Source organism: Aquila chrysaetos, chromosome 5 (genome assembly GCF_900496995.4).
Source record: "Aquila chrysaetos chrysaetos chromosome 5, bAquChr1.4, whole genome shotgun sequence".
Lineage (NCBI taxonomy): Eukaryota > Metazoa > Chordata > Aves > Accipitriformes > Accipitridae > Aquila > Aquila chrysaetos.
In genome coordinates, this window is record NC_044008.1 from 18,857,979 (window position 1) to 18,885,612 (window position 27,634).

Below are 27,634 nucleotides of genomic sequence, written 5' to 3' on the forward strand. Positions count from 1 at the left end.
TGACTCCCCTGTGGCCGGGAAGCACAGTGCTGCATTCTGATGTCTTGCTTATGAAAGGGTCTGATCCAAAGCCCGCAGAAGCCCAGGAGTATTCGTCTAATTCAGAAGCTCAAAGAAGTAAGACTAGTTTAAAATGGGAGAAGGGCTATCATCTTGCACCTCAAAAGGAGCAAGCAATTTGGGGATTTTGACCCATTGACAGTGGGTCTTCATGTGCTTTTAGTTAAAAAGGGAAGCAACGTGTAAAATTTTTCATAGGTTTTCTCTCCAAACTTAGCATGTTCAAACTGAAAGATACATATTGCTTTTGCTGGACTAGATGAACCCTTAAGTTTGAGACATTTTTAAAATCCACTTACCTGTGGACTTAAAAGCTGCTATGTCGGGGGGGGGGGGAATGTTTGCGTATAAAATGTGTGAATTTTCTTTAGTTACTTGGCACTTTTTTCTTTCACCCAAAAGACAAACAAACAAAACCCAACTTGAACTGTGCCCAAGCATGGCCAATTTCTCAGTAAAGTGTGCATTTCAGAATGAAGGATTTACAGTGGAATATCTCTAGTGTAGCTGTGACATTGCTTTAACATTGCATTGCTGTAATCTTCAAATATAGTAAATGCAATAAATGGGTTTATAGGGATTTGTGTGAAGTTTAAAATTCAGAAGATAGTTGTTTGTAATGCACTATCAGTGAAAAACCAAAAAGCACGGGGATGAACTTAACACACATCAACAGCAAGGGAGACGTTTACCTGACGAAAATACTGGTCTTTTATTAATCTGTCCTTCCAAGCATCTGGAAACCCTCCCAGTTTTTGGGTTTTGTTGGGGTTTTGTTTTTGTTTTTTTTCTTTTAAATGAAGAAAATATTTAAATATTAAGTATTACAAAAAATAACATAAATGCAAACACGTAACCCAAGAGCTATGAAAACAAAGCTTTCGGCATGCAAGTATTCCCTTACTTGCTTTATACCCTCCAAACTATGGATGCGCTTTCATCTCTATCCCGGATAAAGCGGGGTAAGGCATCGGCCATCGGTGCGTTACTCTCATTGCTAACGTAGAGCAGTAAATCTGCAGCCACCCTGAGGAGCGCAGCAACTTTCAGCTTGGCGCGGAGCTGCACGGCGGGGAGGACCCAACGGGCCGGGCCGGGCCGGGCCGTTCCGTTCCGTGCTGTTCCGTTCTGTTCCGGGCCGGGCCGGGCCAGGTGGCGCCGCCCGCCCCGCCGAGGCCGCCCGGCGCTCCGGCCGCCTCCTGCCCGCAGCTTCCCGCAGCGCTGCGAACCGCAGCTGCCCCTGCCCGGTCCTCCGCGGCTTCACCCTCCTCTGCCCGCCTTAGGCGCCCGTCGGTCGCACCCCGCCGACACCCGCTCGCCCGCCACCGGCCTGGGGCCGCGCTCCTCCTTCCCCGCTCCGCGGCACTCGGGGCTTCGCCCCGCGAGCCGGCGCAGGCCGCGGCGCCGGGCAGGCAGGCGTCGCGGAAGTTGCGCGGGGCAGCCGGCGGCGTCTGGAGGCGAGAGGCGCGGAGCCGCACCGCCTCCGCGGGCAGAAGGGCACCCGGGCGGCAGCCCGGCCCAGGCAACCCCCTCTGCCGCCCGAAGAACGCGCAGCCGGCCGGCCCCGCTTCCGCGCGCAGCCGTTCCCCCCGCCCCCGCACCGCCCCGCCGGGCCGCCGCCAGCCGCGTGTGCGGCGCGGAGCTCGGTGCCCTCACCGGGCAGCCGCCGTCCGTCGGGGCGGCCCCCGCGGCTCCCGGGCGCGGAGCGCCGCGGCGCCCCTGCCCCCGGCCAGGGCTGCGGCGCGTCCCACAGCGGCGGGGCCGAGCGCGCAGCCCCCGCGGAGCGGCTCCGCATCGCAGCACCTCCCCGGCCTTCCCCCCCCCCACCACCCCCCCCCCGCACCCGCCCGGCTTCTCCGCGGCAGCCGGCCGCCGCGGCTGGGTCCTTCCCCTGGACTGGGAGGGCGGCAGCGGAATCACAGCCTTGGTCTTTATTTATGGCATTCTTTCATTTGCGCTCTTGTTTTCCGCGGGGATGGCTGCAACGGAGGCATCAACCTGTAGGCTGAGCGGGCTCTCGCCGTAGCCCGGCGCGGCTGCTCGCAGGGCGCTCTGCGGTGCCGCCGCCGGGGCGCGGCGCCGGGACGGGGTCGACCCCGCGGGCGGGCGAGGGAGCGGGGCCGGCCGCGGCGCCCGGGGGAAGCTCCCGGAGCCGGGCGACGAGGAGCCCCGGCGGCGGAGGTGCGAGCCCGAGGGGAGGCCGGCGGTGTTCGCGAGAGCGGCCCCGCGTCCGGCGGGGAGGGCGGGACGAACTGACACCCCCCCCCCCCCCCCACCCCGCACCGGAGAGGATCTCCGAGCCGGGGGAGGAGGAAGGGGGGTGCAACAAATTGCCGCCAGCCGGGCGAAGTTGCAGTAAAGAGAGATCCCTCCCTTCCCTCCCCCCCGCTCCCTCCCCTCCCCGCTCCCTCTCTCCTCCCCGAGCCGTGGCAGCGAGCGGCGGAGCGGCGGCCCGACGAGCGAGCGAAGGAGCGAGCGCAGCAGCGAGCGAGCGGCGCCCGCAGCCCGGCGATGCTGCAGCGGCTCCCGCGGAGCCCCGGCGGGGTGGGCCCGGCCCCCGCGCGCCCCGCGCCGCCCGGCGGCGGCGCGCCCTGAGCGGGCGGCGGCGGCCCCGCGCCCCCGCGGCGCAGCGGGCGCTGTTGCGCAACCCTGCCCGGCGCTGCTGGCCTCCCTGCCCCCGCCGCCGGCTCGGCGCGGCGCGGCGCGGCTCGGCGCGGCTCGGCTCCCGCGGAGACGGAGCGCTGATTCATGGGGCCCCGCGCCGGCTGCCTCGGCCAGGAGAGCGCGGCGCTGCCGCTGCCGGTGCCGCTGCCCCTGCCCCCGCGCGGGGTGTGAAGCCCCGGCCCCTCCTCCGCAGCCCCGGGCTCGCCCGCCCTGCTCGGGAGTGTGGTCCCTGCCGGGAGCCGCCGCGCCTGGCGCACAGAGGGAAGCGTTGATGCATCGCTGTGGAAATTCATTGTGTGACTTTCTGGGTATTTACTGAGTTTCAGACCGAGATGCAGCTCTTGAAAGCTTTATGGGCACTAGCAGGAGCAGCGATCTGCTGTTTTCTTATCTTTGTCATCCACTCACAGTTTCTTAAAGAAGGTAATTATCTCTGCATGTCTACATACCCTCTTCTTTAATACTAAGGGCTTTACGAGGTGCCTTAATTATTTTTACTGTTTCCAGTATGTTCTATTTACAGCAGTGCTTCCACGCTATTTTTCCTTTCCGCTAAAGCCTGCTCATTTTTTTTCCTTTAGATAATAGGTAGCTTTAGACTTACATTCTTGGTAAATGTGTATCTGTATGTGCATATATATATATATATAAAAAAATCCGTATGATGTTTGTATTCAGTGTTTTAGCCAATGTCTCATTTCTTTATGGGGCATGTATCGTGTATAGAAAATATTTGTTGCTATCAGATGACCACAGAACAGTAGTCATCATGGGAGTATTAATAACCCAAAAAACCCTTAACAAGTAAACGTCTTATTTTTATACCAAATCAATAGGCATCCTTTCCCTCTTCCTTGTTCAGTATGTTTTCAATAGATGGCACTAAAGTTCTATGGAAAGGGCAGGGCAGAGCAAATCCTGGGCATTCAGCATCTTCCTTCTCCTCCTTGCTGCCCCAAAACTGGAAGAGGCCTTTGCATGGTTTCAAGGCTCCTGTTTTTTCCACCTTGTGGGCAGAAAATTGTGATGACAATTTACTAGAGAAAATAGTTTGGATTGTGGGGCAGGCTTGCTTCTTTTTCTTCCTGTGTGAGTTAGGTGGAAAAAAATATGTTTGATTAAGTGGATAGAGGAATTTTCTTGGGGAGTAACCCTCTTATTGCTCTTTTTGGGGGGTTTCGTTTTTTGTTTTCTTTCCTCGGGAAATTACTCTTTTTTTTTTTTTTTCCTCCCTCTTCTAAAATAATGATTCCACTGCTTATTTGTAAAGCAAACTGTAGTCTGAGATTCAAGTGTGAATCCTAAGAGATGTATATATATTTGGTGGTGTGTGGGAAAGCCCCGTGCTGTTCTTTAAGCAGTGTTAATAAATATAACAACAATATGGGGGTTTTAGTGAACCTCTTTATTCTCTTTTGGCATTGTAATATAGTTGAGATTATAGCTGCCGGAAGAAGGAGCCCAGCTTAGCTTGGAGTGCTGGCTGCGCAAAGCATGGAAAAAAACTTTCATGTGACTGGGACAAAGTTTCACTCAAGACTGGGCAAAGCGACAACCTTGCAACCACTGAAGTATAGCTACTGGTTCTAATTTAGTGTCAGTTCAAAAAAAAGCACGAGTCTGTACATTTTCACAGATCTTTTCTGAAATGAATAAACACCAATTTGCCTGATTTGGTTAATTAAGAAGCGTTATCCAGATATCTCCAGTGCCAGAGATTTCTCCTTTAAAAAACCTACCCATGCTTTAATTGCATTGTGCCTCCCACATAGTCACTTATTTAACATTCTTTTAAAATGCTCGGACTAGTGTATTTATATATCTCTGTCTAATGAGATGACTCGTTTTGAGGAGATTTTGCAGAAGGAAATATTGCCAGTCATTTCAGGCTATTTTTTGTTAGCATTTGCCGTTATGCTTTTTTTTTTTTTCTTCAGTCTTTCACTGCTTGATTTTGAGACCTGTGTTACTGTAAATAATCCATAAAGGAAGAAGCATTTTGTTTCACTTAAAATATTTCTTCTTGCATTGTAGGAGTAGAAAGCTAGCAAATTAATGTATAAAACCAGAAACCACGGCCATACACTAAGGACTTCAACATATTTTGCATTGCTTCTCCTCCAGCAATTATAGCCACTCTTAGTGTGGACTGCAGAGAGAAAACTGAAGCTCTTTGGCTTGCCGGATAACTTAATTGCATCAGCTTGTTTATATTTGTGAACAAAATATTTCTGCTTTGTTTATCACTGAGAACTTACTGTAAATACAGATTGCATATATTGGGCTAGTTGTCAGCCTTTTCTTGACGGGTGCTAATCTCCACAATAGCATTTTGACCCCTTTTGTATAATTACTTCAGCAGTGTATGTATGCCTCCCTGTAGTTTCAATAATGACACTGAATAGTTTAGTGGAATTGATTGAAAGTCTACATGGTATAACTGAGTTTTTTCTTTAAGAAGAACTTTTAAAATATCCAATAAAAATGATTGGTTTAAGCATTATATATTCAAATGCTGGCGTCTAAGAAGGAGAAATGGATAACAGAAGATTTAAGCTGTATGTTGTAAACAGTTTGCAAAAGCAAGATTTAGATTTCTTTTCTTTTTATTTTAAAACAGGGGGTGGGGTGGGGGTTGGTGTTGTTATTTTCAGTAAGAAAACAAGGGAAAGAAGTGTGAGGAAAGGACTAGCAAATCATTTAACCATATGCCTACCACATTAGTTTACTAAGTAAATATGTATAAAGAAGAATACATGTGAGATGGCTGTTACCTTACCTTCAGAAGATTTGAAATTCTGATATCAGAGTTAGCCCTTTACATTAAAATTTTATAAAAAGTGAAGAATGGCATGTCTCATTGCACATAATGTTGTTAGACTGTTGATTTCCTGGCAAAAAGATTAATTTCCCATCGGAGCCTAGTGAACTACATGGGCTCATTGTTTGTAACTCAGCTGTGTGGTCGAATTCCTAAGCTAAATGCTTGGACATTTTCATTTGATTATTTCTTGTGCAGAAGGATACTTTCCTGTAGTCCCAAAGAACAAACAAGTAAACCACCAGTTTGCCTAGCTTGATCAGATTAGCTGATAGCATGTTATCTCCTGAGACAATTTGACAGTACAAGCTCATACACCAAGCATCTCTTTTGTATGCAAGACAATTGATTTAAGAAGAATGACATGTACTATTAATTAAAGGTCTGACTTAATTTATTAATGCACACTCTTTCAATTGTTGCATGTTTTGTAATATTTACTGCTTATTATTTTTCCAGAAGCAGGTCTTAACAGAAAACTGACATAATCTTCATTTCTTAAAACATCTCAAAATGATATAATTACCACATGTCTTTTTCTGTATTCATTTTCCTTTTACTCACTTGGAATTAGAGCTGTTACCCGTTATTTTAAACTCTTATCACCTATTAACACAAGTATTTTTATCGTTTCAGTGGTACTGCATGGCTGTAGTGTGTAGAACTTTCATTACATCCAGCTGAAACTTATTACCAGAAACAAATCCTCCTTCAGTCACGTTCATAAATATGAGATTGTGTGTTGCAACAGTCAACTGAGTTTTCACACTGTTAATTTTTCATTTTAGTTCCTATTCTGAACTTAGATTTTTCTCTAAGTAGCCCTGTCTTAATTCTTAAATATTTTTATATACATTCTTAAATTAAGGCAGTTTAGTAGTATCATTACATTACTGTCATTTAAATGGTGTTGAGAAACAATGAATGCTTGTTCTGAGATGAGTGGGAAAGAGCTGCTTAAATGTCTATTTTCATGAATATGTTTTTTTCAGGAAGTGAAGAAGGGGTGACACAGGGTGCCATTTTTCCACACTTAGGCTTTTGTGTGGAAATACAGGTCGTCCTGTGGCTAATCCTTTCCCCTATGTCCAATCTGTCCTTCAGTGTTTCTAAAAGATGAATAGAGCTGTGAACCCAGAAAAGGGTATTGTGATATATAATTGCAGTCCCATGCCTGTCTGATTTTCCTGCAAAGCAATTTAACATAGTCTAGTCAGCTGCAGTCAGTATGAAGGGGTGTTAAAAATTGAAATATCCAAAAGTTTTTGCATACACCATTGAAAATTCAAAGTAAGGAATTACATTCACTACTCATGCCTGATTTTAAATAATTTGTAATCTATTATTGTTTAACACTTTTATTGAAAGAGAACTGAAAAGCATTGAGTTGATGTTACACACATTAATTGTGGGAACTCCTTTGCCGCCAGGCAAGTACCCTTTTCACCTAGTAGAACATTTTAACCGTTCAGACACAGTATAGTGATGGTGAAAGGTAAAGGATACAGTTTCTAAATGTGTCTTTGAACCCCATGGAAAGTAGTGCAGTTAGGGAGTAACTTCAGAAAGGTATGTATACATCGCAGCCACCGCCTGTTACAGCCCTGGATATACTTTAGAGCTTTGCTTATCCTGTGATTGCTCATTAAGAGACTGAAATGTCTTAACCTATCAAGGGCGATTTAATATTTTGAATGGTTTATGAGATTAGGGTGGTGTGAGCCTTGTTTGGAGAGGGACTACACAGAAACATGGATTCAGTCTCAAGAATCTTACTTAAAGTATAGAGGATTGGAGTATTCAGATCTCAAAACCACATTCTTAAATCTGTGGGGTAGATGTTCAGTAGTAAGCTGTGTAAAACTGGGTGATTTTCTGATGATACGCTGCAGCAGTTAAGTAGAGACAAGAGGATTCCAATACTTCTGTTATAAGCAGATGATTATGGCTATAAACCAGAATTTTAGTATCATTTGTGCAGATTTAGTATATACTTATATATATGAATAAGGTCTCTGTTTAGCACATTTTTCATAATTAGAATTTTTTTCTGCCTTAGGCAAAAGTTAGCAATTATTGGTTACACTCTTGTTGGCACTTCTCTGTCAAACACAGTTAGAGGAATTAGTGTCAAAATAGCAAAAAATACTGCAGCACTTTCTTTAAAAGAATGCATTTATTACACATAATAACTTGGTTAAGTTTTATACTTAATAGCTTTATTTTGTCACTTTTTACAGATTTAAATATTTTACCCTGCTCTAAAAGTATGGAAAAAGTTCTATGCACATTTTTGTGGTTTTAGGGTGTACATTTTGACATGAAAATAATAAGGAACATTATTCTATTTAGCTGTGTAACTCCAAACAACTCTGCTACTCCTCTGCTATATGCTTGAAAAAGTCTACTGACAGTATACCCAAGATAATTTTTTTCAGAGCTTTCTGTTCATATAATCTGATGGCTTTATAAAGTTGGTTTGCTGCTGTGTAAAACATTTTGAGGAAAGGAGTTGTTATCTTCCAAAACTTTTTGAGACTTTGGCCCTCAAAATTTTCCTGGAAAGTATTTGAATGTGACTTACTACGACAGATAATATTGCCAGCCTTTCATTCCTTTAAAATTTATTTTTTTTTATCTTTTAAACATTAAAAAAAAGAGAAAGACTTGAAACAATTCCACTAAGTTAGAAACAGAATTGCTTTTAAGAATGTGGGGAAAAAAGGTTGGGTTTATGTTAGAGTTGTTTTTTTCAGTTTGCCCTTTTATGCTTAACCTGTGTCTCAAAACAGTAAGATACCTTGCATACCAGATGCGCTGCATATGTTACCTATATATAGTAAAACTGAGTTGAGGACAGTGTGTCCCAGCTGTAAATTTGCCTGCTTTTAAAGGGTTTGTTACTTTTAACATACTGTAGTATAATTCTTTTCTCGTGTTTGTCTTCTATATATTTTGGGGGGGGGGGGTGAGGGGGGTGGAGAGGCAGATATGAATGAGATTATTAGAGCAGCACATCAGGCTAGAGAGAGGCACAGAATGCAGAAGTGGAAGGTTTATTTTCCCATCCAGGAAACAGATTTGGCAGTTAAAAAGCCCTAAGCTTGAATAAATGCTGCACAAAGAAGATGTGAAAGGTAACCAATCTGGAGGTTTTGTTTGCATTTTTTTTATAGTGTTATGGCAAATAAATAAAATTAAGAAGACAGTTCAGTGGCCATTTGATAGTGCACATCAGGACTGCAGAAAAATGAGAGAAGGTCCTGCTTTGAGATAAAGTAGCTTTGTATTTGAAAATTTTTGATATTTTCAGAGGGTTTTTTAAAGATAAGGTTAGAGAAGTATAGCAGTGAAAGGAAGCTATCCAGACAAAAGTTTTCAATAATTTTCTTTTCAGGGAGGGGAGAAAGATGTTCTCTGTCTGGCATCTGCTGTGCCGGCGTATACCAAGAGGGGGAGTCTTAACAGTTTTTCTACCCGTAGAAGGTAGCTTTGAAATAGTCTGGTTTTGGATGATGAAAATGAAAGATGCGTATGTCTTCACAGGGAAGTGCACCATAGATGGTACAAACCCCCTACTTCTCCTGACTGAGCAACTTGAAAAAAAGGAATTAGTAACAGATTTTCAGTAGCCTTTTTACGACTGCCTGTTTTCATGCCTCAAGAGCACAAGTGAGGAATTATTGACCTTTCTCAGCATTTATCAGCACTACCTGTCCTTAAAGGCAGTACTATAGACTGATGTGAGTCACATCATACAAAAGTGCATGCTTTTTAGATCTGTTTACTAATATTTATTTTTCTTGTTTCTTAGCAGGCATACACTGTATCAAATATAAAACTGTAATAAAACCAAGACACACACAATTGAGATTTTTTTAAACTGAATTTAAAAGGGGACATTGAAAAAAAAGCATGTATTTAGAGGTCAAGAGTTCAATATTGTATTGGTAAAAAAAGCCATAAACATCTTTAGTTCACTAGTCAAAATATAGGTAAAATTATTCTCTTCTCATTTATATTTAAAAACAACTTTTTATAATAGTATGAGGAAAAGAGGCAACACAACTTTTTGCACTAATGATAACAATAGTATTTGTTTTCTGGTAGTATTTAGATGTCCCATTTGGAAGTGGTGGCTCTGCCGAGTATGACTGGCCAACTGTAGTGTCTGTTCATACAAGTCCAAGCCAGGGATCTATTCCATACAGTATCTGGATTTTAGCAAAGATTTATTTTGCTCAGAAATTATATCCTCTTCCTATTTATAACCCATAGTGATAGAAGGTTCTGTTTAATAACAAAATCCGATTATTTGCCTAAATGTGCTTTTTATGCTTGTTCTAGAAGTCCAATACAATATAATAAATCTGCCTATTCATTATATTTTACCTTTGGCACTACATCAGTTCACAAGTAAATGCTAGTCAGAACAATAGATCTTCCTACTAATTGTTGTTAGTCTTGTGAAAAGCAATGAGTAACGTGCTTGAAATATATCCAAACAGCAAATTAACATATAAATAACCAGAAAAAAAATAATGTAATGGATCAATACCTATTGAAATATTTTCTAAAAGCAGATGCTGTGCTAATGTGTGTTTTCATGTGAGTGATTTATTATTTTTGACTGTATGGAGGGAAGTAGAAGATTGTGTTAATTCGTCGGGTGAAAAATTGTGTTTATAATAGACCAGTATATTCTAGATCCCAGCTTCTTTCTAACATGCCATGAGGCTATATGGTATTCCAAAGTCTAGATGTTTAATTGCAGTCAAACATGAGGAAAGATGTAGGCCAAATTAAGTGGATCCACAGGAGAACAAAGGGAATAACTGCAACCTTAGAAGATATGACCTAGAAAGAATTACTGAAGAGACTAGAGTTATTGAGTTTAGAGAAGAGATTACTAGCATGATAGGAGTTTTCAGTGGGCAAAATTGTGCCTTAAGAGTAACAAACTGTTCTTTCTGTAAAGTGGGAAGATTACAAGAAGCAATGAGTGCAAACTGATTTCAGGGAGATTTAGGTTAGACATTAGGAAAGGCTGCAGCAAGGCAAATTTGTGCTGTGCATCAGGGAACACTCACCAATGGCAAGAACAGTTAAGCACTGGAATAGATTTTCTTGCGAAGTTGTGAAACAGGAGAGTTTTATTTCCAGTTTAAAATATTATCCGTTGGGAATAGTATCATCAAATTGAAGCAGACAGGCAGACTAGATGACTTCTTGAAGTCCCTTCAAGTCTTATACTCCAAAATGTGCGCTTACCTGAAACTTACTTAGAAAGGTGAAAGATATTTAAATGTCTGACTTTAGGGCAGTTTTCTGTTGAGAGCTGAAGTGAACAGGCTCATGAGAAGACACACTGGGATCTGAAAGTATTCAGATCATGCCACTTTTTGAGTTGCAGTTGTAATTTACAAAAAAATAAAGGAACAGAAAATCCTATGATTTATGTAGTTAAAGATCACTCTTTTAAGTGCTGTTTACGTTGCAAGCTCTTTAGGAATTGAAGGTGTCCTGAAGCAGGGCCTTGCTCTGTTCATTCTTCTTCATATACAAAGAGCAGTGAAATTAGAATATTTATATCATTCACTTTCTGGTATTTCTTATGGGATGAGGATTTGGGTTAAGGATTGTTGAGCTCTGCCAGTCTGTTCTTGTTACCTCAGCACCCGGAGGACTTATCTGCAGGTGGCCCTATGGCTGCTCTCACCTCTGGTATGGGAAGCACAGAACTAGCTCCACGGTAGGGTGAGTTACAAATGGCTTCAGAGAGGTTCTCTGTCAACCTGTGCCTGTTTGGTGCTACGGGAGATTAAGAGCTTTGTGTTTGTTGCTGTCTGTAATGGTGTGTACCTTGATGCAATACTTTCCAATTTTTATGATATCTGTATGGTTTCAAATCCAGTAGCAAAAGGAAAATTAGCAAATTATGCTGACAGAAAGGCTTGTGGATTGCGATAAGGACAGGGAGAGATCACTCACCAATTACTGTCACAGGCAAAACAGACTCGACTTGGGGAAATTGATTTAATTTTTTGCAAATCAAAATCAGAGTAGGGTCATGAGAAAAAACCTAAATCTTAAAACACCTTCCCCCTACTGCTCCCTTCTTCCTGGGCTCAACTTAACTCCTGATTTCTCTACCTCCTGCGACTCGGAGCAATGCAGGGGGACAGGGAATGGGGGTTGTGGTCAGTTCATCACACATTGCCTCTGCCGCTCCTTCCTCCTCACACTCTTCCCCTGCTCCAGTGTGGGGTCCCTCCCACAGGAGACAGTCCTCCATGAACTTACCCAGCATGGGTCCCTTCCCTGGGCTGCAGTCCTTCAGGCACAGACTGCTCCAGCGTGGGTCCCCCGCGGGGTCACAAGTCCTGCCAGAAAGCCTGCTTGAGCATGGGCTCCTCTCTTCACGGGTCTGCAGGTCCTGCGAGGACCCTGCTCCAGCGCGGGCTTCCCACGGGGTCACAGCCTCCTTCGGGCACCCACCTGCTCCGGCGTGGGGTCCTCCCCGGGCTGCAGGTGGAGATCTGCTCCACCGTGGACCTCCCTGGGCTGCAGGGGGACAGCCTGCCTCACCATGGTCTTCCCCACGGGCTGCAGGGGAATCTCTGCTCCGGCGCCTGGAGCATCTCCTCCCCCTCCTTCTGCACTGACCTGGGGGTCTGCAGGGTTTTTTCACATATTCTTACTCCTCTGGCTGCTGTTTTGCAGCAGTTTTTTCCCTCCTTCTTAAATCTGTTACCCCAGAGGCGCTACCACCGTCGCTGATTGGCTCGGCCTTGGCCAGTGGCGGGTCCATCTTGGAGCCGGCTGGCATTGGCTCTGTCGGACATGGTGGAAGCTTCTAGCAGCTTCTCACAGAAGCCACCCCTGTAGCCCCCCCCCCCCCCCCCCCGCTACCAAAACCTTGCCACACAGACCCAATGCAGTCGTACTCCACAGCTTGAGCTTGGACCAAGTCCTGTCTGGAATTCGTTCATGTCTGTGGAACAGTTACATGCTACAAAGTTGTTCTGCGTAGAGGTGTAGAAGAGCTGGTTACTCTTTGTTTCCTTGAGTGGCACTAACATTTCTTTAAAGGCAGGAAATAAAATGTTTTTAGAAGTTACTGTATTGCAAGTTAAAATTTCTTTACCCCTTTATACTAGTTTGTCAAAAAGTACTCACATTTTATGTGGCTCTGTGGTGACTGCTAATTAATCATGACAATTATGTTATGTGATATCTTTTGTACTTTGCAACAGTTTTTATTGAATTAAATTACATGGTTTTCTTCATGATTCTTTCAATACAAATTTATGGCTTTAAGGAAGAAATAAACAAACCACTGCTCCATTTTTCAGAGTTGTACATGTTTTGGAGATGTGCATTGTGGATCTGGGAATAGATTTAGCCTCAAGAGAATCAAACAATTGTTTGAAACGGTCACTGCTTGAGTATCACCTTGCTTACAGCTATGAACTAATTGAGATTAAACTAAAATGATTGTGAGATGCTTCCTTTTCCTGTGCATCGGCAGTTCCCGCTATCTGTTAATGCTTTAAAAGTATTATTTAGTCATTAAAAAAATGGATGTGCTTCTGGGTTCTTCTTTTGTTCTAGCTTTTGCCTTTGTTTTTCTAAATACATGCTGGTAGATGAAGTAAAGAGTCTTCAGCTTCATTTATTGTGAGAAGATCTCGTAACTGTTGTAAGCATTTTAGTATGCTTGGCTATAAAACTATATAAATTGTACCAGATGCTGCCTTAACTTATTTTATAGAATTATAATGGATGCTGATGAGTCTTAGAGTCAAGCCTTTAAAGATAAAAATCCCTTTGCTGTGTGGGGTTTTTTTTTTTTTTGGTAGTATATAGTAACAGCCCCCTTTTATTGAATCTTTTCACTTTCCATTCTTTTGATTAGCATTTTAATAAAACTTTTTGTATTTTAATATTAGAAGAAGTTTTATGCCGTTCTTAAAGACTATAACAACTTTAAAGATGTATTTTACCTATTACTGAGGTAGTGAGTGGCATGATTTTCAAGTGGGCTGAAGACCTGAGAACTCCCATTGCCTGCAATTAGAGATTGTGTAATAAAACATGAGGGTTGAGCATTTTCTTGGCCATGTCCACTTACTAATTTCATGCCAAGGCCCAACAGGTTTATTGTTATTACTGGTTAATTCATAACTAGACAAATATCCACTTGTTGTGATATATATACATCACTTATAGTGTTAGTTATTTATAAAAAATGCATTGTAAGATAGGTGTATAAATTAGCAGCAGTTTTTCCTTTTTGTTGCACTTTCCTGAGCCCAAAATCATTTTGCAAGCCACACATGGCTTTTCACTTGTAAGTAAACTGTCTCTGGTAAGAGCCTTCAGAAAGTAATCTGTAAGGTATGAAAGTTGAAGGAAGCAACGTGATTAGACAAAATGAGTACACTATTTGATGTTAGGAATGAAATCTTGTCTCCATTCGAGTTGATGGTGAACTCCTTGCTGTTTTCACTGAGGCCCCAGTTTTAGCTGTGTTGGGCAGCATAAGGTTCTACTTGGGTATACTTTTGCTTTGGTTTATTGACTTGGCAAAGCATCCTTTCCTATCTGTAAGATGTGTGAGGTAAATGACTTTGAAAGATAACTCATACTGAAGCTCTTTTCAAATCAGCTGATTAAAGCATGTACTTCACTGGGCAGGTTCTGCTTCATACTACGTACGGTTCCTTGTCCCATACTCGGGCACTCCAGCTCCTCGTGACACTGTCTTGCTACTGGCAAAATGAGGTTATTTTCCTTGTTCCACAGATGCTAGAAACTATGGCTGTTGTGTAACTGCATACTCCAATGAAGTGAATTATTAGTGTTAGTAGTATGTGCTTCTGTTTAGTTATGCACTGAGGCCTTACCTAGAGCCAGAACCATACCCTTGCAGTCACTTAACAAACCCAGAGACGCTCGCAGTTCACAGAAGAAGTACAAGAAAAAGATTGTTAAATTATACATGAGCAAGTAGTTAAAATAACAGAAGTTATGAACTATCATTTCTCCTCAGTGTCTCTTCACAGGCTTAATGCTTCTCTCCAGCTAGAATTGACTAATTTCTTCAGTGGTCCTTGTCCACTTCCAACACACTCCTCCTGCCTTCTGTCTTGCATGCTCTCCCAGGTGAATGCAGCTTCATTCTGCACGCACCTGTGGGAACATGGGCAAAAAAGGAGATGGTCAAGGGATCTGTTACGATTCTGAACATTGTGCTTTTTTTCCCTAGTTTCTAGGCTCTCTTAGAAATAAATCCCGTGTTAGCTTTGCCTGTATGCTTGTGTAACTGTATGTATAGCCTTGACTGTCCCTCTACCCATTATAAAATTCTTCCAGTCTGATTTTTACGTTACAATGTGGCTGGCCATATGATCTAGTTCACTGGGCATTAGGGCATTGTGTATTAGCTAATGAATTACCAGTATTTTGATTTAGGTTTGTGAGAATACAGTCTGAAAATTTTCTTTTCTAGTACTGACAGAGATCTAAGATGAACAAGGAATTTCTCCCCTTTTTATAATTACTTCCTCTTTGTTAGATGGGAATTTTTCACTAGATGACTCAGTTGCAAACTTGCAGGCAACTGGTCCCTTAGGAAGCCAGTATAGATCACATAATCATAGAATCATGGAATGGTTTGGGTTGGAAGGGACCATAAAGATCATCTAGTTCCAACCCCCCTGCCATGGGCAGGGACACCTTCCACTGGACCAGGTTGCTTAGATGCCCACGCTGGGGAGACCAAGTCTATATGTAGTTAGGCTTATATATTTTTACATGCATTTTATTGTAGTGTTACCCTTTTAAGTTTTCTTCCTCAGTTTTGAGAGGTCTATCATAGAGAGAGCTAAAATACATTAGATTGTTAATAATTCTTAATATTAAACCCAGTTCATAGAAATTATGTATGTTTAGTAATTTGTATTATGGTGTAAAATGAATGTAAAGTGTCTATTTGTTACAGGTATTTTAATGAGTGGTTTGAAAATTATTTTCAGTTCACAAGATGAGATTTGCAAATCTCCCTTTTTCGGCAGACAAATGATGGAAATGAAATTAAAAGGAGTAGCTTGTCTCAGGTACATTCTAATGCTGTGACTTTCTGACATCATGTTGAAGATGTCAGATCTATCTCTAGGCTTGTATAATTCCCGTTCACTGTAACGGGAACTGCAGACACCTGTGCATTTTTAGGCAGGCAGGTTCCTGAATTCAGTAAAGCTGTCCAGTACTAGAGTGGCATGTCAAAACACAATTTTCTTTGTAAGAAAACTGAGCAATCATATTTTCTTCTCCAGATTTTTTTTTCTTTTTTAGAAAAAGAAAAAAGAACAGTAAAATTTCAATGGAATTAGCAGTAAAAAGAGCAAGAAAAGGACCTCAATTTGCAGAGTATTTTCATTTTCTAATGGTTTATAATTATAAAAGCCAAACAGAGAAACCTTTGCCATAGAACTACTCATTTGTTTGATTGCTTTCTCCTGCACTTATTTATGTTATGGTTTAAAAGTGGTCAAGGTTAACAGAGATGTGCTTACTAACTGTGATTTAATCCTGACTTCTCAGTGTAGCTTCATCTTTGAATATAAACTGTAGCCATTTAAAGTAAAAAGAGCTATTCTGAATCCATATATGAGAAAAGATTATGTACAAACACAAAGGAAATAAGGAGTTTGTAATGAAGCCTCACTGTTAATTTACATTTTGAAAAAACAGAAAGTTGCCATAGTAACATGTAGGTTGCAAACATTTTCTGAATCTGATGTATTAGACTGAACAAACTCTTAACTTGTCTGATGTGTTTCTCAGGTTTTGTGAATAAGAAAAAGCATAAATCTGTGCATTTGTGGGGTTGGCCTCAAATAGTTTACATTTGTGCAAAACAAAATATGAAGGCGTTGGCAAGTTATGCAAACTGAGCCTTTTCCAATCAGCTTTCTAATTATGTTTTTCCTAAGATAATTGTTGTTTGGGTTTTTCCTTAAAAAAAAAAAAAAGTAAAAAATGTAAGTGTTTTTCAGTGTAAGAATTTGTTGCAGCTCTGTTGTTCAGAATTGTGCATTTAATAGTGATTATTTTTAAATATGTGGGGCAGTATATGCCGTCTTTTCTCATAAATTTCTTTTTAACTCTACTTAATTCACTAATCCTTTTTTCTGGAACAAACTTACCAATAATCCTTTCTGTATGAAACAAAGCTTTGGTAAACAGACCAAAAGATAAGAGTTAATAGTGAGATCCATTTTTGCTATTTTAAAAGGCCAGTTTTAGTACTGTGCACTATGAGTATTGTAAACTGTAGTTCTGAGTGCCACAGACTGCTCTGTTAAGCTTTCTAACGCCATGTGAAGCCAAACTAAGCAAATTACTTTTATGGAGCAATTTGCAGGGTCAGTTGTTTAACTAGTTATTTTACCTCATATCTCAAGTCTCAGCAAACAGCCAGTTTTTATTTTCAGTGCTACTTATATTTTATACTGTTTAAGAATTATGTAAGAAATAATAACATTTGCCCCCAATCATCATCTAATGCTTTCTAAACATTGTTGTGTTGGATCTAGCTCTACTGATGATGGCCAGTGACTTTTTGACTCATGGGATGCCTGAGCTATTTAACTTTTTAAGGTGAAGTTTTTGCTGATGCCTGATCCAGTTGAGTGTTATAGCTTGAATAATTCTTCCACACTGGTATGTTACCTTTAAAAATAGATCTCATTTTTGAATATGTTAAAGGTAATAACAGAAACTACTTACCGCTAGACAGCACTAAGGTATTCCACCATTTTTCGGCTGCAGTTCTATTGCAAAGTCTCCTTTTCCGTTATAAATTATTAATATCTTTTTTTAAAGTAACATTTAAGTTCTTTTCTATACAATCATAAAAAATAAGTCAAAAGCCCACAGCAGAACTGAGTGCACCTAAACCATTGCTCTACTTTAAGATCTCTGATGATGGAGATTCTATGGCTTTCCTGGATTTTTGTGCTGCACTCATCTATTATGTCTGCATTTACTCTGAGTGGTTGCTGTGGTATCAATCATTTTGTCATGTGGGAAGGCTGGAGCAGAAAGCACACACACACAGAGCTCTTTGAAATCCTAACATACTTAACCCAATTAAATCGTAAAGATAGTACTTTATGTATGATTGCTGGGTTGCAGTTGCAGAATGTGGTGAATGGCAACTCAAAAAGCAGTGTTCACTCCCTGCCAGAGAGGAGGGAGGACCTGCTGAGGACACTGAGGATCAGCGGTGAGGTGTGGCATCCCTAACTGGGGAGGCAGTGCTGGGACAATTCTTTTCCCTCACTGTTCTTCCTTGGCTCCTGCCCTTGGGGGGGCTGCAGCCATTTTTTTATACCTGCTTGTTGCCACCTTTGTGTTTACACCTCATACAAGGATGTTTTACGTATGTGAGATGCATGTTTCTTATTTTCCTTGTTGTGCTCGTTTTACTGAACTCCCAAGGCTGCATTCCTTCAGTAACCAGTAACTGACTGTGATTTGTGTTTATACCACCTGCCTCTGCCATCATCCTGTGCTTACACCCTGGGGGGCCCCTACTCCATATTACTGCAGCATCAAAATGGCTTCTGGTACTGTGCTGAATGCTCTTCCTCTGCTTTTCCAAACTATCCCAGGTCAACAGACCACTAGTGGTTTTAGAGTTTGCCAAAGTTTGATATTTAATGATATTTCAGAGTTTTTAAATGCAGAGTCCATGCATGTCACTGTTTAGGAGTAGCATCCATGAAGCTCTTGACCATCTACGGTGATTGCCCAAGACTTGCTATATGTCTTGCAAACACAGCTTGTAACAAAGCATTTGATATTGCGACTAGTGTCTTTCTTGTGTTGCTTTGCTTTGTACAGAAGGGTAAATATGTAAGGGAGAATTTTTATTGATTTTTTTTTCCTGTTTTAAAAATACACAAGTTCCTCTTCGTTTGAGGTAGAGAAGGCACCCAAAGAAGCACTCCTTGCTCTCCAGCAGTACGATTTCTCACAGTTTTGAATGAGGTCACTGGCAAACGTCTGTCCAATGGGAGAAAACTGCAAAATAGTGGTATAAAAAGTCAGGTTTTAAATCCATTTTTATGTAAACATTTGGTTCTTGGAAGCATTTAGGACACACAGTCGCTGCTGTTGTCAATCTTGAATATTTTTGAAAATCATCCATCTCTAATTGCTGCTCTGTAAAGTCTAACTTTGTGTTGTCAAAAGTCTTGGCAAATACATAGCTTATTTCTTTACGATAAGACGGTACTTAAATTGTATGTTAGAGCGCAAAATCCATTAGGAAGGACTCCTTGCATGCACTTAACTAACGTCCATCTTCTGCATTTTTGTGTGTCGGGGAGCCATAAGGGCCGGCGTCCCGCTGGGGCTGGGGTGCGGGGGGCACTGGGGGCTCCCCCGGAGACCGGCCGGGCAGGGCCTGGCAGCCAGGGCCCGTCCCGCGCCAGCCAGGAGCGGGGCAGCTGGGGCCACAGGGGCAGCCCCAGCCCCGGGCATCGCGCACCTGCCTGGGGACGGGGACGGGCCGAGGCCAGGCAGGGCCGTGGGCTCACGGGTGGGCCTGGCTCGGCAGGGCCGACGGCCGGGCCGGGCAGGGCTGTGGGGACCTGGAGACCGGCCCTGCTGGGGCGTTGCTGGGATGGGGGCTGATGGCCCTGGGGGGCTGTGTGGTAGGTACACCCGCCCCGGCAGGAAACCAAACTTCTGCGGGCAGGGAGGAGAGGGGAAAAGAAAACAAACCCTTGAGGCCGCAGGTTGGAAGCCGAGCTGACCAATCTAACACGCACCAGGTGCACCGAAGTGTTGGCCTTTTGGCCAATGAGGATTAAAACGACCACAGGTCAGATTCAACGAGGGTATAAATGGGGCCCCACCGGAGGACATTTTGAGTCAGTCCTCCTCAGAGCAGCGGGTCTGCAGTCGGGGCCTCTCCCCTTGGGTCAGGACGTCGCCCGAGGTAACTCCTCGAGGTTGAGAGCCCTCATCTTTTAGGTGAGTGATATGTGCATTTTGAGTCATCATTTCTACACCTTAAGAATTCTTAAGTCAGCTGTGTAGTACTCATTCCCCTTACATCATTGATCCTGTGGTTCGCTAATGTTATCGGAGTTCTAACTAACTTCTTACTGAAGAATAAATCTGACTGTTGAATTTGATTGTGTGAGGCTCTATAACAGGCTGGAATGGGGTCCTGGGCTGTGGGCAGGGTGTGCCGGGCGGGGACATTAGTGCCTGCAGGGCCCTGATGTTGTATGTGCTTTTGTAGCTGATCCCGTAAGAAAGTGACTGAAAAGTATTATAAATGCAGCACAAGAATACCAGCATGCACTGACACACTGATTTATTTTGCATATTATGTGGCAGACATATACCTGTGTTTTAAAGACCATGTGCATTACTTTATGGATGTGGTAGTGGGTCCTGAACAAGCTCGATCTGGACTGGCAGCTGAAGAGAACTTGAGTCCTGTGCTTAGAATGATTGATATGGTGCTGCTTGATGTCAGTACTCTGGGGAAGTAGGATCTGCGCTTCTGAAAATGCCACTTCTTCAGAAAGATAGAAAAGGAATGCAGAAGAGGAGGGGTAATACTGGATTGAACTGTATTGGACTTTCTCTAAGTCATCACTGACGTATCAGTTACGTCCTCCTTCTCTAAGCTGTGTACAATAAGAAGTTTGTTGCGTTTTAGCAGTACCTGAAAGTTTTAGAAAGGCACAAAGTTGTCTTCCATGGATGTGAGCTTGTGAAGTGTCTTGGGATGCTTCTCAAAAGGCAGTGTTATACCACTGCAGGATACTTTTAAACTAGTACTTTCATCTCCTTCCCAGTTAGCTTTCTTCCACCTGATGCTCCAGCCATTGAATAACATTGAATATGGGACATCATAGTTGATCTACAGCAATGGACTGTGTTGCCATGCCATAGAGTTTAGGAATCGCTGCAGTATCACACAGGAGATGCTCAGAAGTAGTGCAAAGATGTAGTTATACACAGTAATCTTAAAATAAGTTGCAGAAATCAGGAGCAAACTTCATGGTTAAATTGCTTTTTCCTCTCTCTATATTGCTTATTATGTTGTTACAATATGACTTGCATCGCCACTAGTAAAGTAATACTTTACTGTAGCTGTGAATGTGATAAGTAGCTCATATTTTAGATATTGTCATGCTTAAATCATATATAAACATATTGATTCATTTAAACTGCAGCAATAAAAAGTGCCCTTTGTACTCCTTTATGCAAAAGACAGGCTGCTATGTCAATGAAACCCGCATTGTCCTTCTGTGGGATAATTTCCATAGTTTGCAATTATAATTTCTCTTCTCAAATGGCATTTGATAGCGCTATGATGTGCTGCTGGTAAATCAGTAACGAGAACTCTTTTCTAACCCATTCAGCTAGAACAGTGTGTACTCTTTTTAAATTCTGCAAGTATCTCAGAAGGTCTCTGTGTACAGATATGTGCAATGAATCTTTGCTGGTGAAACAGTAGTTGTCTTTCCCTCACCCCTCTGCTACGAAGGCTTTACTTTGTATTTCAGTTGTATCACAATCCCAGCTGTCCTGAAGCTCTGTGAAGTTTGTGTACAGTTCTGAGGCTTGATAGGCTTAAATGCACATTCATGGATGGTAGTCTGACCAAATTTTGTTTTAGCTGCAAGAGTGACTGTTTGCAGCAGTGTGGATGTGCTGTACTTGTAAGAGAGCTTGCATACATGTTCATTTGCATCTCAGTATATGGAATGTGCTTTTGATTTTTGGTTGTTTATAATGACTGCAATTCAGATTTTGGATGAAAATAGGAAATGTTGTAACCACATAAATGGCATACTTATTGAATCTTTAGTTCAAACAAGTGGTGAAAGGTTTACTTATATTTTGGAACCCATGCTTTTCATATTCTGCACAGGCAAAAACATTCCGAGTTACATATCCTTAATGCTCAGCATCATGAAAATTGTGTAAAGATGTTTAAAGTGCATGTTTGTGTTCTGTGGTACTAGGTGTACATATACCGTGAATATGAGGGTGAAGAACGCGTCATAAATGCAGTATGCAAAGGACTTGAATATTCTGACTAAATGCTTATTTAGTATATGTCATTAGTTGTAAGGAACTTTGTTTTTCAAAGGTTTGTAACAAGAGGTGGAAGGTGGAGAATAATTATACCCCTGTCAGCTAGTCAAAGACAATTGCTGCCTATCAGTTAGTAACGGTAAATTCTGAGCTTGCAGACTGGAGCATTTGTTGGCAAAAAGCTGTTTCAGCCCTAACTATATGTATTACATGTTTCCTTATAAATGAAAAGTTAATAGTCTTAAACACTGTAGGTCCCCTCTGTCTTTCAATCAGCTCTGCAACTGTTCTGTTGCTCAAGTCCTTTTGCTCTCTCTTTTTCCCCTTCCCAACTTTTATTCATCTAATTACATTTTTCAAGTTAAGCACCTGAACTTCAGTCATAGGCCATAATAGTCAACTACATTATATTCTGTCTATAAACTGAGTTTGTGGGAGGTTTTTTCCCCCTTACTCCTATCATGGGCTGTTTCAAATTTTCATTGCTTTTGTTACTGGAAATCTGTTTTTTTTTCAGCCTTAATTTATTTGTAGCATGTATCCATTTGTTATTTTGCACTTTCCCTCCTTCCAGTGTTTATCCCTGCTGAAATTATGAATATACTCATATTCCATCTTAGCCTTTATTTTGCCACACTAAAGAGAAAAGTTAATTTTCCAGCATTACTTCAGAATGTGTACTTGCAGTACACTTGTCATTACTTCTTTCCCCCACAAATAGCAGCTTGAAAAGGATAAACTGAATTTTAACTGTCTTGCAGTGGTGTTGAGCACTAACATTTATATTTGCCTCCCTCTTTTTAGCAGTACCTCTCCTGTTCCCATTTGTTAGGAAAGCAGTTGTCCTTTCACAGCCTCATAATGGTGATAGTGTACAGTTAATCTGTCATCAGTTCATAGTTTTAGTCCTTTTTCTCCTCTGTCATTTCCAACTAGTAAATTCCAAAAATTTTCATAAAAATTATTTTTAGTTCCTGCCTACTTTGCTTTCCACTTCATTGTTCTCATCCCACTTCTGTTAAACCCATCATCAGAAAGGCATTCAGTTTCCTCCTATGTTGTATTTTGAGCTTTTTCTGTATTAACAATGCCTCTGAAATTTGTGTCTCAGAATTCTTTTGAGCTTCTAATTTAGATGTACAATAAAAAGAGTTCAGTAACCACATTTGCAGTAACATTTTATTTTGCACATAAAAAAGCACTGGGACAAAAAGCAAGATTTAAGATCTGATATGGGTTTAAGCTGGCATTTGGAGGTTAGATTTCCAAATTAAAACTGATGCCTACGTCTCTGAAGACTTGATCAAAAGTAATATAAACTTGGATAGCTAGCTCATTTTTTTAGGACTTTGTATCTTATAAAATAATATTCCAGGCTTTCATAATTAAATTAGAAAAATATGTTCTTTCTTTCCTTTTTTTTTTTTTTTTAACAGAACTGAACTCATAGTGATTGGTTTAGCTATGGCAATTAATGTTTAAGGAATCACCTCTAATTTTATACTCTATATTTTGTCTTCCTGTTTGTAGCTATAAAACCAGTCAAAATGTGCAATGTTTTTCACTTAGTTGGTTTAGGAAAAGTATCAGCAGAAGAATTAGTGGGGTTATTTGTTCTCTGACAGTTGCACAACAATTTTTTTTCTTCTTTTTTTGATACCAGCTGTTTGAGAAATGTGGTTTGGAATTGCTATGGCTTTTACGTCTACAAAGAAAAGCTTTGTGTCTTGCAAATTTGACTGCATATTTTCCAGTGTATTAGGGATGCGGGCTTTTCAAGTTGGTTTTGTATTTTTACTGTAAATAGATAATCAGGATGTAGGAGAGGAGTAATTTCAGAGTTTCTCATGTTTCTTTTTTTAAATTTAAGAACCCCTTTAAATTTAGGAGCCCCAAAAGACACTAGTGAATAAAGTGGAAATTATTAAACATAAATTGCGACAGAAGAGCTTTGGGTTTTGGTCATGAAATATCTGTCTTGACTTAAAAAAAAACCAAAACCAAAAACATTTTTAGCAATTGAATAGGTGAAATTAGATTCCCAAATACATATTGTTTCCTACGGAGGATTGTTTCACATTGCTCACCTCTTTCATTTGTGAAGGAACAACTCAACTTTCTCTTTCAGACCTGCATAAGTGGCTGGAAATAGTAACATTTTACTGGCTTTGGAGTGGAAGATTAGTGCAGTTGCATGGTGTGAAACTCTAGTGTCCATTTTTTATGGGAACCACTTGTCTGACCTAATATTACTGACAGGTTAACAGAAGTTCATGATTCTTTTAGGTGAACAATGGCTCAGCTTTGAACCAAACCATATATCAAGGAGAGGTTTCTGATTTTATTCAGTGCCAGCATAAATTGGATGGTCTGAGATCCAGAGATGTCTAATCCTGAAATTCACTGCAGAATTTAGGGCTATGAACTCATATGAACTACACTGAGCAAAGAAAAAACATTGTTTTCTTGTAAGCTGTTTTCCATCTCTAATTCTTTCATGCAGTATGTCCTTTATCCTATGGACAGATCTCAAAATTCTGTCCTGGTCCCTTGTCTCAGAGAGAGTGATGAAAGTGTTACCTCCTGCTGGCCCTTTCGTTGTATCATTTGCCCTCAGGAGGATTTTGGAGGCATGTGCTTTATAAATGGCATCTTCTATCTTCTTTTGAAAATTGGTAATACACTTTTAAGAGGAACAGACTTAACACATTTACAGCACAGTGCAAACTATAAACTTGATTTATATGGAAGTACATATTTTACTGGAGAAGGCAGTGTACCCTAGCTGCCTATAATCTGACTGTAAATTTACAGGTTTTTTTTAATACTACAAACTAAACTAGAATTGTGATTTTCTGAAAGTGGAGTATTTTGGCTGAGTTGTGTGACCTTCTTTCATCTGTAAATACATCAGTATTTACATTGCTTCACAGTAATCGCTGATTAAGGATTTCTATTTTAGGCTGTGATTTTTTACTGTAATGTGTGTTTCTCAAATGCTGCAGCAAAAGCTGGAGATATCTTTATGCCTTTCAACTAGAGATTTTTCTGTTGAAACCTTTGAAGGGAAAAAAAAAGTAAAACTGTTACAGAATTTAAACCCTGTGTGATTTGTATGTGCTATGACTTTTTTGTTATTTACTAACTTGAGATGCTATAAATCTTATCCTTGGAGTCAAAATATTCTGTTCAGTGGCTGCAGCAGTAGCAGCGCTTAGACAGCAAGTAGCGAGTTCGGTTGACAAGATTCTGGCTTGTGTTTCTCTAACACAAACATGGCTCATAGAAAATGGATACATAGACTAATTCTGGCAGGAGTGGTAAGAGCTCACAAAGGGAGAAGTTCTGTGCAGGTTGGAGAGCTGTGCAACTGATCTAAACACTGCTCATCTGAGTCACTGAACAGGCTGGGTTAAAATTCCTCAAATGTAAATAAGATTTATCAGTTTCAGCAAGCAAACCTGCAGAATTTGATAAATGTCTACAAAAGACATTTTAAAAGATAGCTAGAAAGCTTTCTTGGCCTGAAATTCAACCAGCTTTGAACTTATCTATAAACTGTTTAATTAATGTCTTTGTGGAGCAACATTAAAATAATACTGGGCTCTAATCCTCTAAGAAGTAAGGCTGTCTCAAACTACAGCTGAATTACATGCTGCATAAATTAAAATTTGCAGTGCACAGTATCTTTCTGGAGCTTTATTAAGTGGTGTGATTATGCAAAAACAGAAAAGTATGAAAATAGATGTTTCCATATAATCATTACAGTGCTGTTATCTTCCCTTTTTTTTGAACATTTAAGTCCATTTCCACTTAGAATTAGCATGGTTTTGTTCAATTATTTCATCTGTTACTGTTAAGAAGAGCATGCTCCACAGTTTGTGTCATACATCTGGATTTTTTTTTCTAAATTCAACGTGCTTAATAGAGGGAAAAAAGTCATTTATTTCAACATGTCATTAATTTTCTCAATTTACTCTGCTTCTGGGTGAATAGAATAGGGTTTTCAATGTAGTGTAAACTAATTCCAGCCAGAAGAAAGTAATATTAACACAAATGACATGTTTTTAAATAAGAAATATTACCAAATACTCAATGTATTTAGTCTGCACAGGACTAGGCTTTGAATAAGTCTGGAATATAGCTGGCATATTAACACTGCTCATTGAGCAGAAAGAGGGAAAGGCTGCCCTTCAGAGATGAGGGTTAATTTAATCTAAACTGCCTGATGCTCTTCAGTTCGGCAGCTCCATTTTGCCTGATGGAAGAGCAGAGGTGAGCCATCACCCTGTCCGGTACCTGTCCCCGCGCTGTCCCTGCCCTGTCCCTGCCCCAGCACAGATGGGTTCAGGGTGGGCTGGCTCACGCTGCCGCACCGCTCCCAGCGAAGCAGGCAGCCAAAGCGAAGGGCTGCTGAGGGTCTCTGCCGCACCTGTGCTGTTGTGCCAATAGTCTGCAGCAAAACATCAGCAGGCGGAAAAAAACCCATGTAAATCTGCTTCGTTGCTATGAAATCAATAGGGTTAGAGATTCGCCTCCCCTGGAGGGTTCCGTTTGTTTGATGGTAAACAGTAAAAACTGACTCCAGGATATTAAACTGAGATTATCCTCCCTCTTCATTTAACTGTCATAGAAAAACTGACTTCAGGCCCAGTGAACCCAAGTATCCAGGGTCTTCCACGCAGGGGACAAGGGCCTTGATTACTGCTCTAGACCACAGAGATGCACTTCCCATGGCCTCTGCTCCTTCTGCCAGGGACTCAGGCTGGCAGGGCAGCTGCTGAAATGTAAGCAAAGAAACCATCAATTGCCTGGAAAATCTGAAAGCATTGCTGGCAGCCCAGGTTCTTCCACACTGCACGGGAAGGATGATGCACATGGGGAAGGATCTTTCTATATAGAGATCTGAAATTGAATAATCTGAGAATGATGCCTATTTACTCTTTGTTTCAAAAAAAATGTATTCACAGAGGCCAATATCAGGCAAAGAAAGGTACTTTGTTGTTATTTTTGCTGTTTTGATGGTTGTTTTTGGAAAGTATGAACTAGTAGATTCGGTTATCTGTGAATATAATGGTAGGGAGGCATGAGTCTTTGCATCTGTTTTTAAGAGTCCAGCTGGGCACACACTGACACTGTGATTCATATGCTGACCTTAATTCATATTACAGTGCCCCTTGACAGTGTGCCAGCTGTGAACATGCACATGAAGTATAACAGGATCCGTCCTTGTGTGCTGTCATGAAAATACGGAGCTTGTCAGCCTTCTTTTCGTTACTTTTGCCTTGTCAGATACTGTAAACAAGGATATTCAATGTCACGCAGTACATAGAAGATACTGATACTATCCGTCAGCAAGATCTAATTGGTTTGTGTTGGATTGGAATACTAATTGCATATAATGCAACCAATTGGAGAGAGTGAGGCAGAGTTTGTCATCATCTTTTTAAACTAGACCTCACAGACAATTTCACTGTATACACATGAAATGGTAGATATCTTTTCATTAGATGGAAATAAGATTAGATGTTGTTGGAATGGAGCATTGCCAAAGTTTTCACCTTCTTATTTTACCATTGGTATTCAATCTAAGAACTGAGGGAGCCCTGTTGGTTTAAAATTGTTTAAAAACCTAAGTTCCAGTAAAAAATTCCAGATGAAAATGCTCACTAACCAAATTAAACCAGCAGATAACTTGGTTTGAGCCTGTTTGATTTTAATGGAAGGTAAAGACGTAGATTTTTAGGTAAATGGCCCATTTGGAGAAAAGGGTTTTGTAATTTGGAATGGAATATTTTATGAACTGGAAAAAAAGGAGGGGAGTAATATCACAAACAACTGCAATATTGTCATTACCAAGGAGCAGGAACAGTCTTTTGTCCAAAGCTTAGTAATTGCTCATCCTTCTCTTGTCCTGGGAAGCCATTGCATGAAACAGTCTCTGGTGGA

At 41.3% G+C, this 27,634-nt stretch overlaps 1 protein-coding gene across 7 annotated transcripts in view; it reads left to right on the top strand.

Annotated features, from left to right (window-relative positions):
- TAFA5 (TAFA chemokine like family member 5) overlaps positions 1-27,634 on the top strand; it is a 436,466-nt gene that overhangs the window by 113,752 nt on the left and 295,080 nt on the right. For 2 of the 7 annotated variants that reach the window (XR_003923577.1, XR_003923578.1), the window contains exon 1: positions 2,680-3,147. The exons of the other annotated variants lie outside the window; for them this stretch is intronic. The gene's annotated coding sequence lies outside the window, so the exon portion shown is untranslated. Of the gene's footprint in view, positions 1-2,679; positions 3,148-27,634 lie in introns of those variants that run through there. 7 annotated transcript variants of the gene reach the window in all.